The 15013-nt window shown below is 46.5% G+C and overlaps 1 protein-coding gene across 3 annotated transcripts in view; it reads right to left on the minus strand.

Annotated features, from left to right (window-relative positions):
• LOC129815767 (poly(rC)-binding protein 3-like) overlaps window positions 1-15013 on the minus strand; it is a 174264-nt gene that overhangs the window by 83444 nt on the left and 75807 nt on the right. The window lies entirely within an intron of this gene.

Here is a 15013-nt window from a genome sequence, read left to right on the forward strand (position 1 = left end):
AAATGGGGGGCGGGGTCTCTCTGCTCACAGCTCTCTGGGAAGAGGTACATTAACAACACAACATTGTTATCATTGATTAGAGTGATTATTGGTTATTGATTATTCTTTTGTTATCCCAGAAAACTTAACAATTGTATAATTTTCCAAAAAGGAAATGTATCACCCGTATACAACTGCAACCAAAGAATGGCTATATACAGTACAGTACGTCAGCAACAAGCAACACGCTTCAGAGAAACAGCTTGTTGTTAGAGAAACAGGTCATTGTTAGAGAAACCGGTTATTGTTAGAGAAACAGGTCATTTTCAGAGAAACAGGTTGTTGTTAGAGAAACAGGTCGTTGATAACAACACAGTTTAGCTCATTGTACCCAGAGTCTATCTTTTCAAACTCTTCTACATAACGACGGGGACAACGAACAAGGAACACAATGTGTAAAAAAGGCCATGCCTGTACATGTGACTTTCCCCACAGTCCCATTAGAGTGATTTATCCCCTTCTCAGCTCTTTAATCACTGCCAGGTTTCATGGACATGTGGACATGTGGACTCTGGCCCTTCCCACTCTAGCTCAGAGTGGTTATCGTCTTTGGCCAATGAGGATGCCAAGTTTGGCTGGGGACCAAGTTTTCAGTGTGTTTTCCAGAAGTGTTTGTGCCTAGTTTTGTTGGGGATAGTTTCTGATGATCAATACATGCTACTGAAACCATGCTAGTGTTGGTGGGTCTAAATATGTCACTTAGTGTTCCGTCACTAGCGGTTAGCATTGCTTAGTGTTCCGTCACTAGCGGTTAGCATTGCTTAGTGTTCCGTCACTAGCGGTTAGCATTGCTTAGTGTTCCGTCACTAGCGGTTAGCATTGCTTAGTGTTCCGTCACTAGCGGTTAGCATTGCTTAGTGTTCCGTCAGTAGCGGTTAGCATTGCTTAGTGTTCCGTCACTAGCGGTTAGCATTGCTTAGTGTTCCGTCACTAGCGGTTAGCATTGCTTAGTGTTCCGTCACTAGCGGTTAGCATTGCTTAGTGTTCCGTCACTAGCGGTTAGCATTGCATACCTGTTTAGGTAAATGCATACTATCGTCTAAGTAGAGAATTGCCAGCTACTGTAAATAATTGCATGTTCGTAGCTGTTATTATTTGCATGCTAATGCTACTGTACGAGTCTGTGTTACGTGCAGGAAAATGGAAGCCGGTAGAAGATGATTCTAGACGGCCTGGGTGTACTTCCACAAACACACTTGATTTATGTCCTGTTAGATAAGATCTCTAGCTGGCTGGAGAGAAAAGGTCACAAGTCGTGACTGGCAGCAGTAATTAGTCTCTCTCTCCGCCAAGACGTTGACATCCTATCTGTAGCTGTGTGAATAGGTGTCTGCAGTGATATGCTATCTAGGATATGTAGTCTAAGGTTCCAATTGTATTACAGCTGTTAATATGTACATACCTGTTCCTTTCCCTATAGAACCACAAAGACTTCTTCTAGGATGTGTGTGTGTGTGTGTGTGTGTGTGTGTGTGTGTGTGTGTGTGTGTGTGTGTGTGTGTGTGTGTGTGTGTGTGTGTGTGTGTGTGTGTGTGTGTGTGTGTGTGTGTGTGTGTGTGTGTGTGTGTGTAGGTCACCTAAGACATGATACAACTCTGGATGTGGACACACCTGTCTTGTTCTAACCGGACAGCCTGTAGCAAGTCAGAACCTTAACAATCAAATAAAATGTTAAATCAAATTTTATTTGTCACATGTGCCGAAATACAACAAGGTGTAGACGTTACGGTGAAATGCTAAGTTTTAAGAAAAAAAATAAGTGAAAAATAGAAAATAAAAGTAACAAATATTTAAAGAGCAGCAGTAAAATAACAAGCGAGGCTATATACAGGGGGGTACCGAAGGGGGTACCGGTAGAGAGTCAATTTGCGGGGGCACCGTTAAGTCGAAGTAATTGAGGTATTAACTCTACATGTAGGTAGAGTTAAAGTGACTATGCATAGATAATCAACAGAGAGTAGCAGCAGCATAAAAGACGGGTCTGGGTAGCCATTTGGTTACCTGTTTAGGAGTCTTATGGTTTGAGGGTAGAAACTGTTAAGAAGCCTTTTGGACCTAGACTTGGCACTCCGGTTCCTCTTGCCGTGTGGTAGAAGAGAAAACAGTCTATGACTAGGGTGGCTGGAGTCTTTGACAAATTTTAGGGCTTTTATCTGACACCGCCTGGTTTACAGGTCCTGGATGGCAGGAAGCTTGGCCCCAGTGATGTACTGGGCCGTACGCACTACCCTGTGTAGTGCCTTGTGGTCAAATGCCAAGCAGTTTCCATACCAGGCAGTGATGCAACCCGTCAGGATGCTCTCGATGGTGCAGCTGTAGAACCTGTTGAGGATCTGAGGATGGCCAGTGCATTTGCCACCTCCATGGGGGCGTTGGGACTTCCACTATGAGGTGGCCCAGCAGATGAAGAAACCTCCAGAGTGCACACTCCACCACACCTGTACACCCTCTCAGCCAGAGCCTTGACTAGCCATAGTTTAGGAGACTCCCGCTCCAGGCGTGGAGCCACAGCCAGCAGGAACTTCCACCAGCTCACCCTCAGGAAGCCCTCCCTGCTCCTGGCCCACACCCGCGGTGGACGGAAGATTTAACCATCTACGTATATATATATATATATATATATATATATATATATATATGTATATAGGCTGTTCAACACGAAAGGTCCAATCAAGACCGTGAACATTAATATGATTGCCAAGTATCAGGAGCTAGCACAGCAAATCAGCACTCTAATTTAAAAAACTTAATTGAGAATCTGTCAAAAGTTTAAGTGAGCATTAAATCAGCTTCTGCCTTGAACATGCCACTCGCCTGGTAGACGCTTAAAAGCCCCTGCAGACAGTCATCACACACACGGCAGAAAAGCAAAAAAAACGACATCTCTGTATGTGTCTGTATACCTCATCCTCTTGGCATCTGTCTGGTGAGAAGCATTTAGACATTTAGACATTCGTCTAAAGTGCCTCCACTTCGTGTCAGTGGAGGCTGGTGAGGGGAGGACGGCTCATAATAACGGCTGGAACGGCGCAAATTGAACGGCATCAAACACGTGGAAAACATTTCCTTGATGTATTTGATACCATTCCACTGATTCCGCTCCAGTCGTTACCACGAGCCTGTACTCCCCAATTAAGATACCACCAACCTCCTGTGGTGTGGTGTGTGTTGTGGTATGTGTGTGTGTGTGTGTGTCAGCCTAAGACTGCCTGTCTGCCAGAAGCATGGTTACAGTAATTAGCGACTCAATTGTCACGCCTGAGGTACTGCAGCTGTGGGAGGAGTGTGTGTGTGTGTGTGTGTGTGTGTGTGTGTGTGTGTGTGTGTGTGTGTGTGTGTGTGTGTGTGTGTGTGTGTGTGTGTGTGTGTGTGTGTGTGTGTGTGTGTGTGTGTGTGTGTGTGTGTGTGTGTGTGTGCGTGTACAGGGTAACATTCTGCTGCTGGGAAACACACACAGACACACAGAGACACAGACACACACACACGCACACGCACACGCACACGCACACACACGCACACACACACACACACACACACACACACACACACACACACACACACACACACACACACACACACACACACACACACACTTCCCCAAAACACAGTTCTGCTTGAAAGTAGGTCACAAATGTGATGCTAGCTGGCACACAGGACCAAGCCTTGGTCACATGGTGTGAATTAGTATCCTGTTTCTAGGGAAATATCAGAAAGACATGTAGAGTAATTACCCTCTCACCCCTATCTAATTCTACAGAGTAGGACCGTGTTTGATTATAGACCAGCCCATTATTTCAGTCACTTTAACCATATCTACATGTACATACTACCTCAAATCAGCCCAACTAACTGGTGCCTGTATGTAGCCTCGCTACTGTTATAGCCTCGCTACTGTTATAGCCTCGCTACTGTGTATAGCCTCGCTACTGTTATCTTTCACTGTCTTTTTACTGTTGTTTTTATTTCTTTACTTACCTATTGTTCACCTAATACCTTTCTTTTTTTGGAAATTGCGCTGTTGGTTAGAGCCTGTAAGTAAGCATTTCACTGTTGTATTCGGCGCACGTGACAAAATGCTATTGATTTGATTTCCTAGTAACAGCCCTAGTAACAGCCCTAGTAACAGCCCTAGTAACAGCCCTAGTAACAGCATAGTAACAGCCCTAGTAACAGCCCTAGTAACAGCCCTAGTAACAGCCCTAGTAACAGCCCTAGTAACAGCCTTAAACAGCCCTAGTAACAGCCCTAGTAACAGCTCTATTAACAGCCCTAGTAACAGCCTAGTAACAGCCCTAGTAACAGCTCTAGTAACAGCCCTAGTAACAGCCCTAGTAACAGCCCTAGTAACAGCCCTAGTAACAGCCCTAGTAACAGCCCTAGTAACAGCCCTAGTAACAGCTCTAGTAACAGCCCTAGTAACAGCCCTAGTAACAGCCCTAGTAACAGCCCTAGTAACAGCCCTAGTAACAGCCCTAGTTACAGTCCTAGTAACAGCCTATTAACAGCCTTAATGCCACCATAGTAACACCATAGTATGAAGGGTAAAGTAGCAACGCCACTGGTATCAACCTACATATGGCACCCTCCATCCCTCCCCCATTACATCTCTAAACCATGGCTCCTGCTCCAGCCCACCGGCACCATTTGGGCTGTGTTGTTTTCTGTTTGTCCCTGAAGCATTGCGTGCACAGTTCATGTATCACGGCTGCACAGCCTGCCTGTCAAGGCCTCACAGATCTCCCTCCTCCCCGCCCCTCCCCTCTCCTCTTCGATCCTTCCCTCCCCTCTTCGATCCTCCCCTCCCCTCTTCTCTTCTCTTTAATTTTCTCCTTTTCTCATCTTCTCCTCTCCTCTTCTCCTCTCCTCTGCTCTCTCCTCTGCTCTCTCCTCTGCTCTCTCCTCTGCTCTCTCCTCTGCTCTCTCCTCTGCTCTCTCCTCTGCTCTCTCCTCTGCTCTCTCCTCTGCTCTCTCCTCTTCTCTCTCCTCTGCTCTCTCCTCTGCTCTCTCCTCTGCTCTCTCCTCTGCTCTCTCCTCTTCTCTCTCCTCTGCTCTCTCCTCTTCTCTCTCCTCTGCTCTCTCCTCTGCTCTCTCCTCTGCTCTCTCCTCTGCTCTCTCCTCTTCTCTCTCCTCTGCTCTCTCCTCTGCTCTCTCCTCTTCTCTCTCCTCTGCTCTCTCCTCTGCTCTCTCCTCTTCTCTCTCCTCTGCTCTCTCCTCTTCTCTCTCCTCTGCTCTCTCCTCTGCTCTCTCCTCTGCTCTCTCCTCTGCTCTCTCCTCTGCTCTCTCCTCTGCTCTCTCCTCTGCTCTCTCCTCTGCTCTCTCCTCTTCTCTCTCCTCTGCTCTCTCCTCTGCTCTCTCCTCTGCTCTCTCCTCTGCTCTCTCCTCTGCTCTCTCCTCTGCTCTCTCCTCTGCTCTCTCCTCTGCTCTCTCCTCTGCTCTCTCCTCTGCTCTCTCCTCTGCTCTCTCCTCTGCTCTCTCCCCTGCTCTCTCCTCTGCTCTCTCCTCTGCTCTCTCCTCTGCTCTCTCCTCTGCTCTCTCCTCTGCTCTCTCCTCTGCTCTCTCCTCTGCTCTCTCCTCTGCTCTCTCCTCTGCTCTCCCCTCTGCTCTCCTTCCCCCTCCCCGCTCTCCTCCCCCCTCCCCTCTGCATGCTCCGGTTAGTCAGTTAGTCAGTCCAGCCAGGCAGTCTCCGGCACATTTCCCTGTCTACACTACACTAAGGTTACTACGGTTACTGGCCGGGTTATGCATCATCCGTCAGCTAGAAAGGAAAATATTTAGCACAACAGTGTGAAAGGGATCCACCAATAGTGTTATAGGGATCCACCAATAGTGTGAAAGGGATCCACCAATAGTGTTATTGGGATCAACCAATAGTGTTATAGGGATCCACCAATAGTGTGAAAGGGATCCACCAACAGTGTGAAAGGGATCCACCAATAGTGTTATAGGGATCCACCAACAGTGTGAAAGGGATCCACCAATAGTGTGAAAGGGATCCACCAACAGTGTGAAAGGGTTCCACCAACAGTGTGAAAGGGATCCACCAAGGCCATTGGCAGAGTGCCACAACCCTACAATCCTAATAGTCATCTTGTTTTATGTGGATAATATCGCTGTATCACAGGGCGGCGCACAATTGGCCCGGCGTCGTCCGGGTTTGGCACGGGGTAGGTCGTCACTGTAAAAAATGATTTGTTCTTAACTGACTTGCCTAGTTAAATAAAGGTTAAATAAAGGTTAAATAAAGGCTAAATAATACATGGAATAAATATAAAACATCTTTGTAGGAAGACAGGAGGTATCTCTACATGCATCTGAAGACAGGAGGTATCTCTACATGCATCTGAAGACAGGAGGTATCTCTACATGCATCTGAAGACAGGAGGTATCTCTACATGCGTCTGAAGACAGGAGGTATCTCTATATGCATCTGAAGTCAGGAGGTATCTCTACATGCATCTGAAGACAGGAGGTATCTCTACATGCATCTGAAGACAGGAGGTATCTCTACATGCATCTGAAGACAGGAGGTGTCTCTACATGTGTTAATTAAAACTATCGAAATGAAAATGATACAAACATAAAAGTAACTTCTATTACCATTGCCAATATGTGAAATAACCTACAAATAAAAACATTGCAGCCTGTAGGTAAAAAAATATACAGATTATAAATAAATATTGTATAAATCACATTGGCTACACATGGCCTGTCTGCAAGGAACTTCAGACATTATATCAACTATTAACTTGGTTCTGCCTGAAGCTCCTGCCAGCAAACTTAAAATATTGTGGACCCTCAGAGTTTCTTGCGCCAGTGAGCTCAGACAGACACAGCTGTAGGCTATTTGCCCAAGGAACAAGAAGTAATCAGGTAGACCTATTTTATGAGGCTTCCACCGGATCAGAGCATGACATGTTTTCCCCTTTCATTCTGAGTGGTTATCAAAGACAATCATAAACAGTATCAAATCCCCAAATGGGAACATTTATAGGCCTAAATTTGCGCGCAGGCCAGGTAGCCTAGAGCTACTTCTATGTGTAATCAGGCCAGGTAGCCTAGAGCTACCTCTATGCGTAATCAGGCCAGGTAGCCTAGGGCTACTCCTATGTGTAATCAGGCCAGGTAGCCTAGGGCTACTTCTATGTGTAATCAGGCCAGGTAGCCTAGGGCTATTTCTATGCGTAATCAGGCCAGGTGGCCTAGGGCTACTTCTATGTGTAATCAAGCCAGGTAGCCTAGGGCTACTTCTATGTGTAATCAGGCCAGGTAGCCTAGGGCTACTCCTATGTATAATCAGGCCAGGTAGTCTAGGGCTACTTCTATGTGTAATCAGGCCAGGTAGCCAAGGGCAACTTCTATGTGTAATCAGGCCAGGTAGCCTTGGGCTACTCCTATGTGTAATCAGGCCAGGTAGTCTAGGGCTACTTCTATGTGTAATCAGGCCAGGTAGCCTAGGGCAACTTCTATGTGTAATCAGGCCAGGTAGCCTTGGGCTACTTCTATGCGTAATCAGGCCAGGTAGCCTTGGGCTACTTCTATGCGTAATCAGGTGCGTGTCAGTACTCAAGATTGACAGGAGAGCTCCAATCAATAGACAATGAATAAATTGACAAGTTGTAAATGGAATGAAATAAACCAAACCTACAGTGACTACGGTAAGACTGTAATAATAATAATATATTGAATGCATGAACAGAAATAACCATAACCAAACAAACATTGTAGATTAGAAATAATGAGAATAAACGTTAAATCTACTACTGTTGATACTGGTGTGGCATCCCCAGACAGGTGTGAATCAGACAGAGGTGAATCAGACAGGCGTGAATCAGACAGAGGTGAATCAGACAGGCCTGAATCAGACAGGCGTGAATCAGACAGGCGTGAATCAGACAGACGTGAATCAGACAAGCGTGAATCAGACAGGCGTGAATCAGACAGCTGTGAATCAGACAGCTGTGAATCAGACAGACGTGAATCAGACAGGCCTGAATCAGACAGGCCTGAATCAGACAGGCGTGAATCAGACAGGTGTGAATCAGACAGAGGTGAATCAGACAGAGGTGAATCAGACAGGCGTGAATCAGACAGACGTGAATCAGACAGGCGTGAATCAGACAGACGTGAATCAGACAAGCGTGAATCAGACAGACGTGAATCAGACAGAGGTGAATCAGACAGGCCTGAATCAGACAGAGGTGAATCAGAGAGGCGTGAATCAGACAGACCTGAATCAGACAGGCCTGAATCAGACAGGCGTGAATCAGACAGGTGTGAATCAGACAGACGTGAATCAGACAGACGTGAATCAGACAGGCGTGACCCAGATGGAGGTGAATCAGACTGGCCTGAATCAGACAGGCGTGAATCAGACAGGCGCGAATCAGACAGACGTGAATCAGACAGGCGTGACCCAGACGGAGGTGAATCAAACAAGCCTGAATCAGACAGGCGTGAATCAGACAGGTGTGAATCAGACAGACGTGAATCAGACAGAGGTGAATCAGACAGGCCTGAATCAGACAGGCCTGAATCAGACAGGCGTGAATCAGACAGGTGTGAATCAGACAGAGGTGAATCAGACAGGCGTAAATCAGACAGACGTGAATCAGACAAGCGTGAATCAGACAGACGTGAATCAGACAGAGGTGAATCAGACAGGCCTGAATCAGACAGAAGTGAATCAGACAGGCGTGAATCAGACAGACCTGAATCAGACAGGCCTGAATCAGACAGGTGTGAATCAGACAGGTGTGAATCAGACAGACGTGAATCAGACAGACGTGAATCAGACAGGCGTGACCCAGACGGAGATGAATCAGACTGGCCTGAATCAGACAGGCGTGAATCAGACAGGCGTGAATCAGACAGACGTGAATCAGACAGGGGTGACCCAGATGGAGGTGAATCAGACAGGCCTGAATCAGACAGGCGTGAATCAGACAGGCGTCTGGTGTGCCATCATTTTTTAAATAGAATGTAACCTTAATTTAACTAGGCAAGTCAGTTTGGAACAACTTCTTATTTACAATGACAGTCTACACCGGCCAAACCCGGACGACAATGGAGTGCCAACTGTGCGTCGCCCTATGGGACTCCCAATCACGGCCGGTTGTGATACAGCCTGGAATCGAACCAGGGTCTGTAGTGACACCTCTAGCATTGAGATGCAGTGCCTTAGACTCGGGAGCCCACCACTCGACTAAAAAAAATCTACCAAACAATGGCCCAGTCAACTAAATGGGGTCAGCTCTAGTTCTAAGTGCCCAGTCAACTAAATGGGGTCAGCTCTAGTTCTAAGTGTGGTTGTGTGTGTCCTTCAGAGCGCTGCAGTTACACAGCACAAAGGAATTTCTATTAGCAGCCACGGCCCACAGACCGCTACTCTGTCATACAGGGAAATTCATTATTGAAATGCTTTCAGATGGGATGGAGTTAAGATTTACACACACACGCACGCACGCACGCACGCACGCACGCACGCACGCACGCACGCACGCACGCACGCACGCACGCACGCACACACACACACACACACACACACACACACACACACACACACACACACACACACACACACACACACACACACACACACACACACACACACACACACACACACACACACACACACACACACACACACACACACAGTAGGACTGATGTCCATGTGTCCTCCAGGAGCTGAGCTGTCCCCTTGAGAGATGCCATAGATCCGTCATGCATGAGGTAAGCACTCTACTGAAGAAACACACACAGACTGCGGTGTGTGTGTGTGTCAGGGGGATTGATCCTAGAGGACACACAGTCTACATGGGACAAGACCAGGCACCAGGCTTCTCTCTGGGCTGTCTCAATCCCAGGCCCTTTCCTGTAGTGGCAGGAAGCAGCAGGCAGTCCTGGCCTGGGTTTCATTCCAGGAAGATGTGCCCTTCCCCCTTCTCTCTTCCCTCAGTCACTCCCCTAAAGGCCCAGACACCAAGCTACTGTGCAAGGCACCAGGATTCTGGGCCGAGTTTCCTTCCAAGAAGATACTCCTTCTTTCCTTGTTCACTGGGTAAGTATAAGAGCAATAGCTCCACCAGCCACCTAGTTTCCTCATTAGATCAGTGAAGGTAACAGAGGGACTGAAAGTAGAGGAAATGGAATGAAATGCAGCACAGGAGGATTGATGTTAACAGGAAATAGCCTGGGTTTCTAGGAAAGAGCCTTGGTTTCCAGGAAAGAGCCTGGGTTTTTCAGGACAAAGCCTGGGTTTCCAGGAAATAGCCTGGGTTTACAGCAAAGAGCCTTGGTTTCTAGGAAAGAGCCTTGGTTTCTAGGAAAGAGCCTTGGTTTACAGGAAATAGCCTGGGTTTACAGGAAAGAGCCTTGGTTTCTAGGAAAGAGCCTGGGTTTCCAGGAAAGAGCCTTGGTTTCTAGGAAAGAGCCTGGGTTTCCAGGAAAAAGCCTGGGTTTCCAGGAAAGAGCCTTGGTTTCCAGGAAGAGCCTGGGTTTCCAGGAAAAAGCCTGGGTTTCCAGGAAAGAGCCTTGGTTTCCAGGAAAAAGCCTGGGTTTCCAGGAAAGAGCCTTGGTTTCCAGGAAGAGCCTGGGTTTCCAGGAAAAAGCCTGGGTTTCCAGGAAAGAGCCTTGGTTTCCAGGAAAAAGCCTGGGTTTCCAGGAAAGAGCCTTGGTTTCCAGGAAATAGCCTGGGTTTCCAGGATTGAACCACACTTACAGCAGTCTTCCCACTGCAGTCTAAAGTAGATATTTAATTTACCTCCATCCAACATTTACTACGATAAATCTTGGTATTTTAATTTGTTTCCAAGGTGACTCTCTGGTGATTGATTCCAGGTTAGCAGTTAGCTGATGACGTAACTCCTTCTGATTGGATTGAACAACCTGCAGCGCCATCTGCAGTGAGTTAAATCACGTCATTGGACTACATCTGCGGTGAGTTAAATCACGTCATTGGACTACATCTGCGGTGAGTTGAATCACGTCATTGGACTACATCTGCTGTGAGTTAAATCACGTCATTGGACTACATCTGCGGTGAGTTGAATCACGTCATTGGACTACATCTGCGGTGAGTTGAATCACGTCATTGGACTACATCTGCGGTGAGTTGAATCACGTCATTGGACTACATCTGCGGTGAGTTAAATCACGTCATTGGACTACATCTGCGGTGAGTTGAATCACGTCATTGGACTACATCTGCGGTGAGTTGAATCACGTCATTGGACTACATCTGCGGTGAGTTAAATCACGTCATTGGACTACATCTGCTGTGAGTTAAATCACGTCATTGGACTACATCTGCTGTGAGTTAAATCACGTCATTGGACTACATCTGCTGTGAGTTAAATCACGTCATTGGACTACATCTGCGGTGAGTTAAATCACGTCATTGGACTACATCTGCGGTGAGTTAAATCACGTCATTGGACTACATCTGCGGTGAGTTAAATCACGTCATTGGACTACATCTGCTGTGAGTTAAATCACGTCATTGGACTACATCTGCGGTGAGTTAAATCACGTCATTGGACTACATCTGCGGTGAGTTAAATCACGTCATTGGACTACATCTGCTGTGAGTTAAATCACGTCATTGGACTACATCTGCGGTGAGTTAAATCACGTCATTGGACTACATCTGCGGTGAGTTGAATCACGTCATTGGACTACATCTGCGGTGAGTTGAATCACGTCATTGGACTACATCTGCGGTGAGTTGAATCACGTCATTGGACTACATCTGCGGTGAGTTAAATCACGTCATTGGACTACATCTGCGGTGAGTTGAATCACGTCATTGGACTACATCTGCGGTGAGTTGAATCACGTCATTGGACTACATCTGCGGTGAGTTAAATCACGTCATTGGACTACATCTGCTGTGAGTTAAATCACGTCATTGGACTACATCTGCTGTGAGTTAAATCACGTCATTGGACTACATCTGCGGTGAGTTAAATCACGTCATTGGACTACATCTGCGGTGAGTTAAATCACGTCATTGGACTACATCTGCGGTGAGTTAAATCACGTCATTGGACTACATCTGCGGTGAGTTAAATCACGTCATTGGACTACATCTGCGGTGAGTTAAATCACGTCATTGGACTACATCTGCGGTGAGTTAAATCACGTCATTGGACTACATCTGCGGTGAGTTAAATCACGTCATTGGACTACATCTGCGGTGAGTTAAATCACGTCATTGGACTACATCTGCGGTGAGTTAAATCACGTCATTGGACTACATCTGCGGTGAGTTAAATCACGTCATTGGACTACATCTGCGGTGAGTTAAATCACGTCATTGGACTACATCTGCGGTGAGTTAAATCACGTCATTGGACTACATCTGCGGTGAGTTAAATCACGTCATTGGACTACATCTGCGGTGAGTTAAATCACGTCATTGGACTACATCTGCGGTGAGTTAAATCACGTCATTGGACTACATCTGCGGTGAGTTAAATCACGTCATTGGACTACATCTGCGGTGAGTTAAATCACGTCATTGGACTACATCTGCGGTGAGTTAAATCACGTCATTGGACTACATCTGCGGTGAGTTAAATCACGTCATTGGACTACATCTGCGGTGAGTTAAATCACGTCATTGGACTACATCTGCGGTGAGTTAAATCACGTCATTGGACTACATCTGCGGTGAGTTAAATCACGTCATTGGACTACATCTGCGGTGAGTTAAATCACGTCATTGGACTACATCTGCGGTGAGTTAAATCACGTCATTGGACTACATCTGCGGTGAGTTAAATCACGTCATTGGACTACATCTGCGGTGAGTTAAATCACGTCATTGGACTACATCTGCGGTGAGTTAAATCACGTCATTGGACTACATCTGCTGTGAGTTAAATCACGTCATTGGACTACATCTGCGGTGAGTTAAATCACGTCATTGGACTACATCTGCGGTGAGTTAAATCACGTCATTGGACTACATCTGCGGTGAGTTAAATCACGTCATTGGACTACATCTGCGGTGAGTTAAATCACGTCATTGGACTACATCTGCTGTGAGTTAAATCACGTCATTGGACTACATCTGCGGTGAGTTAAATCACGTCATTGGACTACATCTGCGGTGAGTTAAATCACGTCATTGGACTACATCTGCGGTGAGTTAAATCACGTCATTGGACTACATCTGCTGTGAGTTAAATCACGTCATTGGACTACATCTGCGGTGAGTTAAATCACGTCATTGGACTACATCTGCGGTGAGTTAAATCACGTCATTGGACTACATCTGCGGTGAGTTAAATCACGTCATTGGACTACATCTGCGGTGAGTTAAATCACGTCATTGGACTACATCTGCGGTGAGTTAAATCACGTCATTGGACTACATCTGCGGTGAGTTAAATCACGTCATTGGACTACATCTGCGGTGAGTTAAATCACGTCATTGGACTACATCTGCGGTGAGTTAAATCACGTCATTGGACTACATCTGCGGTGAGTTAAATCACGTCATTGGACTACATCTGCTGTGAGTTAAATCACGTCATTGGACTACATCTGCGGTGAGTTAAATCACGTCATTGGACTACATCTGCGGTGAGTTAAATCACGTCATTGGACTACATCTGCGGTGAGTTAAATCACGTCATTGGACTACATCTGCGGTGAGTTAAATCACGTCATTGGACTACATCTGCTGTGAGTTAAATCACGTCATTGGACTACATCTGCGGTGAGTTAAATCACGTCATTGGACTACATCTGCGGTGAGTTAAATCACGTCATTGGACTACATCTGCGGTGAGTTAAATCACGTCATTGGACTACATCTGCGGTGAGTTAAATCACGTCATTGGACTACATCTGCGGTGAGTTAAATCACGTCATTGGACTACATCTGCGGTGAGTTAAATCACGTCATTGGACTACATCTGCGGTGAGTTAAATCACGTCATTGGACTACATCTGCGGTGAGTTAAATCACGTCATTGGACTACATCTGCTGTGAGTTAAATCACGTCATTGGACTACATCTGCGGTGAGTTAAATCACGTCATTGGACTACATCTGCGGTGAGTTAAATCACGTCATTGGACTACATCTGCGGTGAGTTAAATCACGTCATTGGACTACATCTGCGGTGAGTTAAATCACGTCATTGGACTACATCTGCGGTGAGTTAAATCACGTCATTGGACTACATCTGCGGTGAGTTAAATCACGTCATTGGACTACATCTGCGGTGAGTTAAATCACGTCATTGGACTACATCTGCTGTGAGTTAAATCACGTCATTGGACTACATCTGCTGTGAGTTAAATCACGTCATTGGACTACATCTGCGGTGAGTTAAATCACGTCATTGGACTACATCTGCTGTGAGTTAAATCACGTCATTGGACTACATCTGCTGTGAGTTAAATCACGTCATTGGACTACATCTGCGGTGAGTTAAATCACGTCATTGGACGGCGGGCAGAAAAAGTCTCTGTCCCAAATGAAACACTATTTCCTATAGTGTGCCCTGTTCAAAAGTATCACAGCCTTGGTCTAAAGTAGTGCACTAAATAGGGAATATGGTGCCATTTAGGAAGCAGCCTCTAATTCGCACCACTGGACGGCAGACAGATGACCTCACGGACAGGCAATCGGAGTGGTTGTAAAAAACAGTTCCTGTTTGTCATTCTGACGGGGACGCTGCCGTGCCTCTATTACCGTGATGATGTCATAACGGCTTGGCATGCTGCCTGCCAGCGAGCAGCATGCAAGGGGGAGGGCGGGAGAGAGAACGAGAGAGAGGGAGGAGTGGGAAATATGCCGAGATGGGCACATGTCTGAGTGAGGGTGACACTGGACCCTATTTAAAGAGATGAGCTGTACAGTGGAGAGAGAGAGACAGAGAGAGACAGAGAGCGATAGAGAGAGACAGAGAGAGACAGAGAGCGATAGAGGCTGCCTGTAGGGCTACAACGTGCCTCTGATT

This window comes from Salvelinus fontinalis, chromosome 18 (assembly GCF_029448725.1).
Source record: "Salvelinus fontinalis isolate EN_2023a chromosome 18, ASM2944872v1, whole genome shotgun sequence".
In the NCBI taxonomy this organism is placed as follows: domain Eukaryota; kingdom Metazoa; phylum Chordata; class Actinopteri; order Salmoniformes; family Salmonidae; genus Salvelinus; species Salvelinus fontinalis.